At 46.0% G+C, this 14,113-nt stretch overlaps 1 long non-coding RNA gene across 1 annotated transcript; it reads left to right on the top strand.

Moving 5' to 3' along the window:
• The first annotated feature begins 5,094 nt into the window (after positions 1–5,094).
• On the top strand, positions 5,095–7,146 carry LOC123628846. The gene is made up of 2 exons (XR_006731772.1): positions 5,095–5,482; positions 6,695–7,146. It is a non-coding gene; the product is annotated as an uncharacterized LOC123628846 (long non-coding RNA).
• The last annotated feature ends 6,967 nt before the right edge of the window (positions 7,147–14,113 follow it).

Genomic DNA, 14,113 nt, shown 5'->3' with positions numbered 1-14,113 from the left:
AAAGCAAGCATTTTTTCCTCATGGTTAGGTTCTTATTAAACATTTTTGTCAAGAATGCTAGACAAGTGATATTGTCTATTTATTATACAACACCAACGGTGATATAATTTCAGGTTTTTCCACTATTGGTGATATGTTCACTTGGTTAAGGTGCTGACCACCACATCACTCCGTCATAAGGGACAGTTTGTCCTTTGTCTTCAGCAGGTTGGTACTTGGCACTGTTTGACTATCTTATACTTTCATTTAATTTTTATTTTTTGTGTATAGGTTTATAATATATATTTAATTCTTATTTTTACATATATAAAATATTGTATTTTTAACTGCTTCCTTAATTTTTATATTCTCCCAGTTTTTGAAAACAATATATATTGATGTGTTTACGTTTTTGGTTTTTTTTGAGACAGAGTCTCACTCTGTTGCCCGGACTAGAGTGCCATGGCGTCAGCCTAGCTCACAGCAACCTCAGACTCCTGGGCTCAAGCGATCCTCCTGCCTCAGCCTCCCAAGTAGCTGGGACTACAGGTCCATGCCATCAAGCCTGTCTAATTTTTCTATTTTTTAGTAGAGATGGGGTCTCACTCTTCCTCAGGCTGGTCTTGAACTCCTAACCTCAGGTGATCCTCCCGCCTCAGCCTCCCAGAACGCTAGGATTACAGGCATGGGCCACCGTGCCTGGCCTGATGTGTTTAAGTTTTATTCATTCACTATTTGGACCTTGTTTCCCCAGTTTCAGTATATGTTGAATGACATATGACATATGTAGCAAATTAAAGTATTTGAGTTCCTAAAAATAAATAAATAAATAAAGGAAAAGGAAAAGGAAAGAAAAAAAGCTGTTAAGTACCTTATGTTCAGTTTCAACTCTGTGGATGACTTTCAGTCTTTACCTTTAACTCTGTCCTCATTCCTCAGCAACAATTTTACTTATTCAGTTTCTAGATTCAGTTCAGCTCAATTTCTTCATTCAGTTTGCCAGTGGGGGGGCAGAAATCAGTCAAAACAGACATTTGTCTGCTCATCTGCCTAGTGCACATTTCCATTCAACCAGAAACTTCTGGTTGCTTAATGCTCACCATAAAAAAATTAAAAATGTCCAAACTAAACTCCCTCCCTCAAACTGACTCTCTTCCCTGACTGCTGCACTTCATTCTCTTCGTCATCCAGGACAGAAACCTTGGAGTCACATTTGATTTCTCCCTCCCCTGTACACACTGTCACCCGACTCCCTAGTCGGTCACTAAATTCTGTCTGTTCTCTTGGTCATATTGCCAGGACTTTCTTCCCACTCCTGTCACAGCCACTCGGATTTAGCCCCTTCTCACTTTACTCCTAGATTTTGCTAGAGCTTTCTATTTGGTCTCCCCCAGTTAAGCTTTCCATTCTAGAGTGCTCTACATGAGCATTCTAAAAATAATCCTCCTGTCTTAATCATTTCTCTCTCTTGCTTGAGAACCTTCAATGGCTCTCCATACCTCATCGCATAACTTTCAAACTCCCATAGCTGATATTCGAGGTTTTTCCTAATCACGTCTTTCATTGCTTCCTAACCCAATTCGTTGCAGCCAGACTGGTCTACTAAATTCCCATCATTTCTTTCTTTCTTTTTTCTTTTCTTTTCTTTTTTTTTTTTTTTTTTCTTTTTTGAGACAGGGCCTCACTCTGTTGCCCGGGCTAGAGTGCCATGGCGTCAGCCTAGCTCACAGCAACCTCAAACTCCTGGGCTCAAGCAATCCTCCTGCCCCAGCCTCCTGGGTAGCTGGGACTATAGGCACGCACCACTGTACCTGGCTAATTTTTCCTATTATTAGTTGTTTGGCTAATTTCTTTGTATTTTTTTTTTCGTAGAGATGGGGTCTCACTCTTGCTCAGGCTGGTCTCAAACTCCTGAGCTCAAGCGATCCTCCTGCCTCTGCCTCCCAGAGTGCTAGGATTACAGGTGTGACCCACCGTGCCCAGCCTAAATCCCCATCATTTCTGCAGCCATGTCTTTGCCTAGGCTTTACTCCCTATTTTTCTTTCTACTTAACAAATTATAGCCACTGTTTAAGCCCCAGGTAAAGTTTCAACTTATGCAGGGAGTATTCCTCTGACCCCCACACCTCAGTGATTATAGATTCTGGGGAATTACGGCGCCTCTGGTCTGCATCTCTTGTAGTACTTCATTATAAATCACCTCCCTTTTTGTGCCTAGTCCCTTTCTTCCCACCTATCATTTTCATGTTCTAGAGACAATGTCATACTTTGCCCTGGGTTGGGCACAAAATGGCTGCTACATATAGAAAGCCAGGTACAAAGTGAGTTCTGGATATAACTAACAAACTGAATAATAACAATAGCAGCTAACCTTTGTAAGTATGCCAGACACTGATATACGCATTACATGTACTCATACACCTAAATCTCATAACAGTCCTATGAAAAGGTAACTATCATAATCCCCATTTTAAAAATGAGGAAATTGAGCCACAGAGCAGAATCACTTTCTGAAGGTCACAAAGCTGATAAATGACAGGCCTAGGTTCAAACCCAGGCAGGCTGGCTCCAGAACCCACTATTAATGACTTTGTTGTATCATCGCTAAAGAGATGGGGAGAGGGACATGCCCTGTGAAGAGAGTGGAGCAAACACAGTGGGGCAGAGGTTAAGCAAGGATATGATGGGGCTAAATAAAAATGGTTAAGGAAAAAAGAAGAGTCATCACAAGTAAAAGTTCGGAGAAGGGGCACAATAGTAAGAAGGAGAATGAGGATAAGGAAAAGTTGACAAGTAAAAGGTAAAAGGAGAAAGTGAGTCAATGAAGAAGGCCCAGGAAGGTCTCAAGGAAAATGCTGCCACACGAGGCAGGTGCAGAGAACCAAGGAGGAAAGACAATGCTTACAAGATGGTGAAGGTGCCATTATGGGCATTAGGCTCCTGCACAGGCACTTGGAAGAGCCTCTGCTTTGGGCTGAGACCCACGCATGACATTGTCTCATCTTTGCAGGTGCAGAGCTCACATATATTTGTGGCATATGTGGTGGCACTCTGTTCTGAGATGTGATTTACAGTAAAATCCATCTCAGAAGGTTGAATTGCAACTTCAGGCAGGTTGGGAGGCTGAATCTGAACCTGGTCTGTTCAGCCCACATGGTGGATACTGAAATCATGGTAAACTCCAAGTCCGAATGTTGAACTGTGACACTGGGTGACGTTGGATGCTGAGCTTGAGCTTGACTTGGTGTTGGAACTTTTGTCTCATAATACACAGGAGCTATAATCTCCTTCAGCAGCTCTGGAAGCTGAGCTGGGGTCTCCTGCATGACTGAAGAAAGTTCGACCTTTATAGTGGGTTCTGGTGTTATGGTAAGCCACAGGACCAAAAGTTGAACTGCGACAGTGGGCAATGTTGTATACTGGGCTTGATCCTGACGTAGTGATGGAACTGTCATCTCATAGTTCACTGAAGGTTGACCTACAACTTAATTAGGGGGCTCTGAAGGCTGAGCTGGAAACTCCTGCTGAGGTGGAGAAGGTCTGACATCTTCAGTGGACTTTGGAGGATGGCCCAAGGCTTCCTGCTGAGTCCCAGATGGTTCAACCTCCTTAGGGGATGCTGGTGGCTCAGCTGGGGCCTCCTATTGGACTGGAGAATGTACTAACTCCTTAGGGGGATCTGGAGGCTGAGCTGCATGCTGTTGCTGGCCTGGTGAAGATCCAACACCCACAGGGGGCTCTTGAGGTAATGCTGAGATTTCCTGCTGGCTTGGAGATGGATCCTCAGGAAGCTCTTCAGGCTGAGTTGGGACCCCTTGATGGACTGGAGAATGTTCATCCTTTTCAGGGAAGTTTGGCTGCTGAATCATAACCTCTTCTTGGCCTTTCAAAGTTTTAAACTGCTGAGGGGACACTGAAGACTGAGCTGGGGCCTCCTGTTGGGTTGGAATTTCAACTTCATTAGTGGACTCTGGAGTTGTGGTAACCACAGGATCCACAGGTTTTACAGTGACATTGTGTAACGTTGGAGGCTGAATTTAAGAAACTGTTACCTCATGATGCTCTGGAGGTTGAGCTGCAACTTCATTCGGGAGCTCCTAAGGCTGAGTTGGGGCCTCCTGCTGGGTTGAAGGTTCCACATCATTGGCCCTGAGAGCTGAGATGTAGCCTCTTGGTGGAATGGAGAAGTTCCCACCTCTGTAGTAGGCTCTCCTGCTATGGTGAGCTGCAGATCTGGGGATGTAACAGCATGGGGCAAGTCTGAATGCTGAGTTTGATGGTTATCTGGAGGAGAAACTGTTACTTCATGATGTTCTGGAGACTGAGCTGGTTGTTCCTGCTGGATTGGAGAGGGATTCCACCTCCTCAGGATGTTCTGAAGGCTGAGCTGGAGACTCCAGCTGGACTGCAGAAGATTCAGTCTCCTTGGTAGGCTCTGAAGTTATAGTAACCTCCACATCCAGAGGTTTAACTGCAACATGGGGCAAGTTATAATGATGAGGTCGAACTGTCACCTCATGATTTGGTGGAGTTTGAGCTATACTCTCCACAGGGGACTCTGGAGCTTGAGCTATGGCCTCCTGCTGGGTCGGACAAGGTTCACTCTCCTCAGGAGACTCACAATGCTGAGCGGCTGCTCTTGCTCACTGGGGGAAGGTTCAGCCTCCACAGGAAAGCCTGGAGACTCAGCTCGGGTCTCCTCCTGTGTGGCAGCAGTTTCCACCTCCTCAGGGAGCTGTGGTCTTTGAACCAGGCCTTCTTGTTGGGTTGAGGAAGGTTCTACCTCCTCAGGGTGCTCTGGAGGCTGAACTGGGACCTCCTGCTGGGTTGAAGAAGGTTCTACCTCCTCAGCGGATTGTTCTGGGGCTTCTTGCTGGAGTGAAGAAGATTGCATCTCCTCAGGGGTCTCTGGATTTTGAGTTTCATCCTCTAGATGGAATTGAGAAAGTTCAGGGGGCCTTGGAGACTCATCTAAGTTCTCTGGGAATTCCAGAGGTAGGCCACCAGGATAAACTATATCCATACTTGGATCTAGATAATCATCATCCTGTAGAGTTTGTTTTTGATGCTGAGGTTTTGATGCAAATCGATTTGAAGTTCCAACAACCACCTTAGCAAGCCATGGATGCTGAGCTAGATCTTTCTTTAGGTTCTTTGGTGAAATAATAAACCTTGTTGGTTTTGAACTCTGACTATCTAGAGGTGGAACAAGTATTTCAAATGCCTGGTGATCTGAAGCCTGATCTAGACCTACAGCTTGAATCTTACTTCTGAGTTGAGGAGGCAGAACTAGGACTTGAGTCTGATTCCAACCTGGCACTGGAACCACCTCCGGGACCCTTTGTTGTGGAGTCAGCTTGTCATTAGGATCCCAATGTGGAATGGCAAACTGATCTGGCCCTGGAGGCAGCACTTGAGCTGAATGCGTGTCCAGCAATAGAGCCAAAGTCTCAGTCAACTGCTGAGGCAGGGCCAACATCTGGGAAGAAGCAGAGGACCCCAGGTAATCAAAGCCCTAGGGGTCTGCTGAGGGTGTAAGCACATGGGGCGATTCGGGTGGGAGATCAGAGGAGTGGGAAGACCAGGGCTCGGTCGGTCCTGGGGATTCAGAGGTCAGTGGGAATGGGTCCCAGGCCCACTTTGGAAGTGGAGCTGCCTAGACCAGCAGCCACGATTGCCATGTGAGAAGGACCCACAGGGTCCAGAAGCGCAGTAGGGACATGACGTGTGGAGGCTCCAGCGCCAGCGGGAGCCGAAACATTTATGGCAGCCCTGCAACCGCGTGCCCCGCCCTGCCCCGCCCCGCCCTGCCCTGCCCTTTATCTATGACACCTTTATTTACGCAGCAGCCTTTATTTAGCTCAGGCCCAGATTGGCTGCGTGCCACCGGGGCGAGCTTTTCCCCACAGTCACTGGGCCCAAGCCTCTCTTCCCCTGCAGAGATACAACTGTCCCCTGCAGGAAAACCACTACCCCCTTAGCCAGGCAGGATTTGGGCCACAGACCTGGGTGGCCCCAGAAGTCCAGCAGCCCATTGGGGTAGGGACAGCTGAGCTTCCCAAGGAAGTCACAGGGCCTCTCCTCTCCGTATATTCAGAAGTGCTAGTCCAGTTTTGGCAGCCTGAACTTGTCTTCCTCCAAGCTAAAATCTGAGAGATATTCTTCCTCTCCCTGGCTTCCAAGAAACACAACTGACCTGTACAATGAGCGCCAGTTAGTGTGGCAGGCAGAACACACATTACAGTTATTTACTCCAGAATGTTACCATTTTTGCTCAACTTTCAGTATCCTTTGATCCATGTTTGATAATGAATTCACCACTCTATTAGATAGGGGTTGTCACAGAATCAGTGATGACTCCAAAATTTCTATAGGATGGGTTTTAGGAGTCGGGCAATTCGGTCTAGGAGAGACTGTGTGAATCGGAGTGAATAGCCCTTTATGTCAGCTTGGGCAAACTTCCCCCATCCTGCCTTAGCTAAACACGGCCATTAACCTAGAAGTAACTACGCCACTTTTCAGAGGTCTATCCTATGTGCACACACGGAGAAGACACTTAGGATCTTAAAGTCAGCAGGTTAAATAATTTTCTTGAAATACTGCTATAATAGAACCCAACTGACTTAATTCACAATGCTTCCTATTTTATGACTTGTTTATTGTTTGGTACAACTCGTAATATGTAAACTGAGAAAGTGCTTCATCTTTTTCCCAGTGTCTAGCACATGGCTTGTGTAAGGTTGGTGGGGGGGGCTGTGTAGCCCCCTCCCCTGCTGCAAACCCCTCTGCCCTAAGCAGTGAGTCCGCTCCACTTTTCCACTTGAACAAGCACCTGGCCTCACCAAGCCCAGCCACATCCTGTGACTGGCAGCACACCCAGCCCCCATGCCGTCTACCCGATCCTGGAGATATCCTGTTGCAGCCCCAGAGACATCCTGTTTACGGAAAACTTAATAAACCACTTAAACAAGCACCTAAAAAGCAAGCTCCCCTCCACTTATGCCTCTCACCGCATATAATTACCCTTGCCTCAGTCCCAGACAACTGTGACTTCTCGAGTCCCTGGTTTCTCCTGGGACCTGGGAACCTCACCCAGGCCCCTCCCTTGGGACCCGTTACCCTCACCTAGGAGTGCTCCAATAAAGCCTCTTTGCTTAACCCTTTCAACTCTACTCGTCCTTCTTTCTCTGGCACTGACCACCCAAAAACCTTACAGCTTGGTACATAATAATGGTTTTAAGTTGGGAGTGATTCTAAGATTCGCCTCATTTAGGGATGGACCTGTTACAATTGTATTTCTGAAATCAGTGCTGACTTCTTTCTTTCTTCTCACATTTCACAGGAAACTAGTATTTTTAACATTTGACATTACCTTCACTGGTTTTATTTAAATAAAATTAAAATAATTATTTTACATGGAAAAAACTTCAAATACTTTTTCAGAATGCAACTACTTTCTCTCCCTTCTTCAAAACAAAACGCTTTGCAATTCTGGAGCAAGTTAAATAATCAAAAATCTAGCCCCAAATTAAGTTTCCACTAACACAAAACACATTGTTTGCTCCTTAAAAAAAAATAAAATCCTATACATAGTAAATAATGACTACCTTAGATATTATGTTAGCAACTTAACCCCTAATAAAGGGATTTTATATACAGTTATATATTGTTTGCCATGTGAGGAGGAGCTTGAAAAATGCATCATTGGGCAATTTTGTGGCTGCGCAAACATCATAGAGAGCACTGACACAAACCTAGATGGTGTATCCTACCACACGCCCAGGCTACATGGTATGGCCTATTTCTCCTGGGCTACAAACCTGTATAACATGTGACTGTACTGAATACTATAGGCAACTGTAACACAATGGTAAGTATTTGTGTATCTAAACAGAAAAGGTACAGCAAAAATACAGTATAAAAGATTAAAAAATGGTACACCTATATAGGGCAACCCATTATATTCTAATGGAATCACCATCACTTTATGTGGTTTGTTGTTGACCAAAAGGTCGTTATGTGGCATATGACTGTAATTTATCTACAGAAAGGATCTTCAGCAAAATATTCCTTCCAAGATATATAGGAGATGTTGAGCTCTAGGTAATAGGCCACATTTGAAAGGCATAATAGTTTTCGAAAGCTATAGCATAATCACATTTAAAGCAGTTGTTAACTTTCTGCCCAAATCCCTGGGATCTTGTTTGAGAGGAATTCTAAAAAGGCCTGTCTTCAAGCATCCCAGAATCCTTAACCCCTGGTGGGAGAGACTAACCCCTCTCTTGTGTCTCCAACAGTAGTAGTATTCTAATAGTCCTCAATTCTGCTCTCCAAACTTCAAATAAGGGGTCAGAGCCAAGGGCCGGGACTTCAGTAAAAGCCCCAGAAATACCCTGCACTCAAAAGCAGTTTCGGAGTTTCACATGTTCCTAAGAATGATACATGCTGAAGTCTTCCAAATACTGGTGATTGTTTTGAATTATGGCTACCCTGGCTACATTACCCTTAAGCTTTTATTTCCACACACTTGAATTAAATCATGTAGTTCTTCACTTCTTCTTTTTTTTTTTTTTTTTTTGAGACAGAGTCTCACTCTGTTGCCCGGGCTAGAGTGCTGTGGCATCAGCCTAGCTCACAGCAACCTCAAACTCTTGGGCTCAAGCAATCCTCCTGCCTCAGCGTCCCGAGTCGCTGGGACTACAAGCATGTGCCACCATGCCTGGCTAATTTTTCCTATATATTTTTAGTTGTCCAGCTAATTTCTTTCTATTTTTTAGTAGAGACAGGGTTTTGCTCTTGCTCAGGCTGGTCTCAAACTCCTGACCTCGAGCGATCCTCTGGCCTCAGCCTCCCAGAGTGCTAGGATTACAGGCCTGAGCCACCTCGCCCGGCCCACTTCTGACATCTACGATCTCTTCACTGGGTCTGTATGCCACAGCTATTTTACCACTTTCTGAAATAAAGTTAACAAAGATTAATTCAGAATTTTTTTTGTTCTAAAACTTACTGCATATAATGGTGACGCCCCATAATGAGACATTCTTTTGATCTCTAAAAGCAGAAAATAAGGGCATTTTCCTAGAAATTTCCTCCTCTGACACTTCAGTTTTTAACGTAACTATTAAAAATACACATGAAGTTTCAACTTCGGTTCAAAAAACTTCATGATCTTACAGACAAGAACTGTTGAATTTATAATTGATAGAAAAAAAGTGAAAACAAAAACGTTCAATCATAATATGATCAACTATTGTAAGGCATTAGGTGGGGGTCAAAGTAAGTTCAAACCTGGGCTAGAGACCCCAGGACTAGTGGACACTTCATATTAGAAACAAGGGGCAAGTGTCTCTCCCTGGGAACCAAAATTACACCAGAGACAATGAACAAAGCTTTTCAGAGAGAAAGCATTTGACCATTTTATTAGCAGAAACTGGCCCACATGCCATATGGAAAATACAACTTCCTTCAAGGCAAACTATAGCCGTAAGGGTTTTGGTCTAAGGAGTTTTGAGTATGTATGTACAAGGGATGTCTTCACATACTAGGGACAGGTAAATAACCCAGACACCTAGTTTGGTGCTTGAAGATTATTACTCAGACTTGACATTTGGTCAGAAATTCTACCTGGTGACCAGGGAAGTAAGACTTTCACTAGAAGGGCTGCCCGGGTTGGAAGGCTGAGATTAATCAGAGCCATCTCTTTTAAGCAAATAATGGTCTCTGGTAACTTAGCTAGGATTTCTCAGTCTCTAAGCCTTTGGGGCTGTGACACAGAAGAGCAGTTCTGTTCAGGGACTCTCTGTGCATCAGGTTTCCTTTGGGCACAAACTGTAACATTCACACTGCTGTAAAACTCAACAGGGGACATAATTAATGCCATTCAATAGTGTGACCACTTTCAAGGCTCACATGAAAGCAGCCAATTATTACATAAGAATCATAGTCCCCCAATGTCAGGGCCAGAAATTAAAGCTGAAACTGAATTTTTGATTCATAAATCATAATCTAATAAACTCTCTTCAGTAGAGTTTATTTATCTATTTATTCAGGTAGAAAACAATGATAACAATAGTTAACGTATTTTATCTGTTTACTATGTAAGCATAGTTCTGAGTTTTTGCGTTTGTCATGTCATTTACTCTTACAATATCCCCCATGAGGCAGGTTGAATTACTGACCTCAGTTTGCAGAGAAAGAGATTGCAGCTTAGAGATATTAAACATCTTCAAATCTCTGTGGCTATGAAACCTAAAACTCCATTAAAAATCTAAAAGACAGAGTTAGGCCTCAAACCCATGTGTCCAAAGCTTATAGTCAGTATTCTGTATGACAGGCAAGCAGTTGAGAAAGAAAACTTGGATCAAATACTTTCCGTGTGAACTGAGGCAAGTCATTCCACACCTGTAAACTGGGGACAATAGTATTTGCTGTCATTTTTCTCATAAATGTCACAAAGAACAAATCCGAGACTGTGGCTGTAAAAGAATTTAGTGAATAAAAGCATAATGTGGAACATTTTAGATATCCATATTTTCATCCAGTTAACTTTTCTTGCTCATTGAAACTGAAGTCCTTCAAGAACAATCAAGAAAGTCTTACCGGCCGGGCACAGGTACTCACACCTGTAATCCTGGCACTTTGGGAGGCACTTTCCCTCACCTGTTTCTTTTGGTTTCTAGGGCCAGTGATGGCTTTCACACGCATTGTGTCACCACCCACTTCTCATGCACTGTATCGTTTAACTTGTGAGTGTGATTCTTCTTCTCACCCCCAACATCCAAAATATCAGGAAGTTCTTTCCCTGTTTCTTTCAAAACAGAGCCCCAACCCTTCAGTTTCTCCATCCTCAGCACCGCACTCTTGGTGCGAACACCACGATTTCTCTCCTAACTGCTGACATTATTTTATTTTATTTTATTTGAGACAGAGTCTCATTCTGTTGCTCGGGCTAGAGTGCTGTGGCGTCAGCCTAGCTCACAGCAACCTCAAACTCCTGGGCTCAAGCGATCCTCCTGCCTCAGCCTCCCGAGTAGCTGTGACTACAGGCATGTGCCACCATGCCAGGCTAATTTTTTCTATATATTTTTAGTTGTCCAGTTAATTTCTTTCTATTTTTTAGTAGAGACGGGGCCTTGCTCTTGCTCAGGCTGGTCTCGAACTCCTGACCTCGAGTGATCCTCCCTCCTCAGCCTCCCAGAGTGATAGGATTACAGGTGTGAGCCATTGTGCCCGGCCTGCTGACATTATTTTGATTTTGAACTGGGGTGGACAAACGCTTGGAGCTGCTGAGAAGACAGATGACAATGACAACAACAAAAAAACAAGACCAATGAAGGAGACTTGAGTAGAACACATGCACTGAAAAAAACTTCGGAGAAGCCAAAAACATGGTATTTGAACTGAGAAATGAACACGTGAGCTGAAAGTTGAGGATATTCTCTCTTCAGAATAAACTTGAGAGGCAGGAGAGCACAGTGGTTAATGGCACAGCCTCTCAGGCCAGGGTGCCTGGCTCAGCTTCTTGATATCTCTATGCCTCAGTTTCCTTGTCTGTAAAACAGGGGTGATGATAGATATATTATGCCGGGTTGCCAGGAGAAGTAATGAGTCACCATGGGTAAGACACATAGAACAGTGCTTGGGGCACACGGAAGTGCTCTGCCAGCATTGGCTACAGTATTACCCTGTGTGGCCACCATCTTGCTCCTCACTGGACATGGCAGATGTAGCTATTGGCACTCCTTGTCTGCTCTTACCTCCAACACCCTCTACCCTGCCCCCACGTGGAGTCGTTTATTCATTCAACGAGTATTCCTTGAATACCTGCTTATTGTCCAGGCTCTAAACTCTTATTTTACTAGCACAAGTCCTCCAGCTTATGCTCAGGCTGCCCTGGGCTTGCTGTCACTGGAGATAGGAGACTCCCTCCCCTACCATTTCTTGCTCATGCTCAAGGTCTTCTGGATGAAAAGCCACTTCTGTGTGGCCCAGTTACCTCATGTCCTCCCTTTGGACCTTTGGCTGCTGGCTCTGAGTCCCTGGCTGAGCGTGAGTCATGAACGACCCGTGGACCCTTCCTCTCAGACTCAGGAGGGTGCAGTGGGAAGCAAGGCTGAGGGTTTTCCTTGGGCCCTTGGCAGCATGGGAACTGGCTCTCCCGAGCGGGTGCACATTCCGTGTGGACCCTGCCTTGGCCGTGGCCTTGCGTGCTCCTGGCTCGAGCCTCCTTTTCCTAGACAGCAGCTCTAGGCCACAGGAAAGGACCTGGAAGGGAGGAGGGAGAGGTGAACAGGAGGAGGCACAGTGAGTAGAAGAAAGGAGTGAGGCCAAGTCAGGCGAGAGGGGCTGAGCGGGGACAGGGGAGAGGATGCTGATGACGACATTGACATGAATTGACTGGTTAGTGCCCTAATCCCTGGGAGGCCAGTGCTGTTACCATCCCCACTCTGCAGAGGGGACAGAGGCAAAACAGGTTATGTAAATTGCCCAAAGCCTTTATCTCTGTAACCTGAAGAGCTGGAGTTTGAACTTGACTAGTCCAGCCCCACCCCCTGGAAGGGGAAGGATGCGGAAGTTCCACAAGGGCACCCAGGGGAGGGCAGGCGGCTGGCACACAGCAGACTCTCAATTGTGTTGAGTGGACAGCGGTGCGGGGGTGTTGGGCTGAAGGCCATGGGCTGACGCTTTACATAAATCCCTGGTGTCTGTGGCACCAACTAGTGAAGCATCTTATCTTCCAGTGTTGTTGTCATCTCAGCTCTTTGTCATACCCGCACTGCAACCCTTCCTGCTCCCACCTCAGTCTGACTCGGGTCCCCTCAGCAGGTGGAAGGCACCACAGAACCTCCCTCTCAGTTTCACAGAGGAGACTTGCAGGGGTCTGCATGGGTGCCAGGGAAAAAGGGCCCCCTGGGTGGGGGAGAAGGGGACCCCAGAGCCCGGCGCAGCCTGCCCTCCCCTCCCCCCTTAGCTGCTCAGTCCACTCCCTGGCTGGGATCTGCTTGCCCATAAATGATCCTCACATCCCTTTCCAGTGACAGCCTGACCTCATCCACGTGGAGAAAAACAGGAAGCTGGGCACTGCCAGGAACTGGAACCTGCCCTTCCTCAGCCCTGGGCTGAGGGGCTGGGGTAGTGGGGTGCTCTAGGAGAAGGACATGGGACAGGGTGTGGGGTGGGGGCTCCACAGGCTAAGCCAGGTGGCTTGGGCCACTCTAAGGGGATTGGCTCAGGCCGCTGGACTTGCTGCGACACTCCAGGGCTGACAGGAAGCAGGAGGTGTGGAGGTGGACACAGGTCCACGGGGCACCAGGGCCACGTCTGACTTTTGCCTTCATGGGTCCCTTCCTCCATAAAAAAATAATAAAAAGTATATCATATGACTGTGTTGGTATAAATATAATCCAAGCTGGATTTGTGATTATATTCATTATTATTTTCTTCAATTTTTCTTCTGATTTTAAAATAAATTAAAATCAAAACATTTTCATGGGCCAGTGAGCAATGGCGCATGCCTATAATCCTAGCACTCTGGGAGGCCAAGGCAGGAGGATTGCTTGAAACCAGGAGTTTGAGACCCCGTCTCTACAAAAAGTAGAAAAAATTAGCCGGGCGTGGTGGTGCACACCTGTAGTGCCAGCTACTCAGGAGGCAGGAGGATCGCTTGAGCCCAGGAGTTAGAGTTTGCTGTGAGCTACGGTGATGCCACTGCACTCTACCCAGGGCAACAGAGCAAGACTTTGTTTCAAAAAACAAAACAAACAAAACAAAACATTTTTATTGCCCCCTAAATGTATCGAGGACCCCAGGCACTGTGCCTCCTGTGTCTAAGGGAGAAGCTGGCTCTGTGGGAAGGAAGCTTCTCGTGCTTTCCTGTCCCCTCATGGCCATGCAGCACAGAGATTAGAGACCAGACATTATAGGGGAATGCTGGTTCAGCTGAAACAGAACCTCGCGGAGCCTTGGTTTCCCCTTCTGTAGAATGGGGGAATGAGAATACCTGCTTCCTGATGCTCTTACGAGGGGACCCTGTGACAAATGTTTGGCCCAGTGCATGACCCAAGTGAGCCCTGCGGTTCTCCCAGTGTATGTGAGCCTCAGAGCCTGGGAGGGACTCCAGTGGCTGCACTGGGCC

Source organism: Lemur catta, chromosome X, assembly GCF_020740605.2.
Source record: "Lemur catta isolate mLemCat1 chromosome X, mLemCat1.pri, whole genome shotgun sequence".
Classification (NCBI taxonomy): Eukaryota; Metazoa; Chordata; class Mammalia; order Primates; family Lemuridae; genus Lemur; species Lemur catta.
Note: the sequence above shows the minus strand (reverse complement) of the source record. Positions and strands in the feature narration are given on the sequence as shown.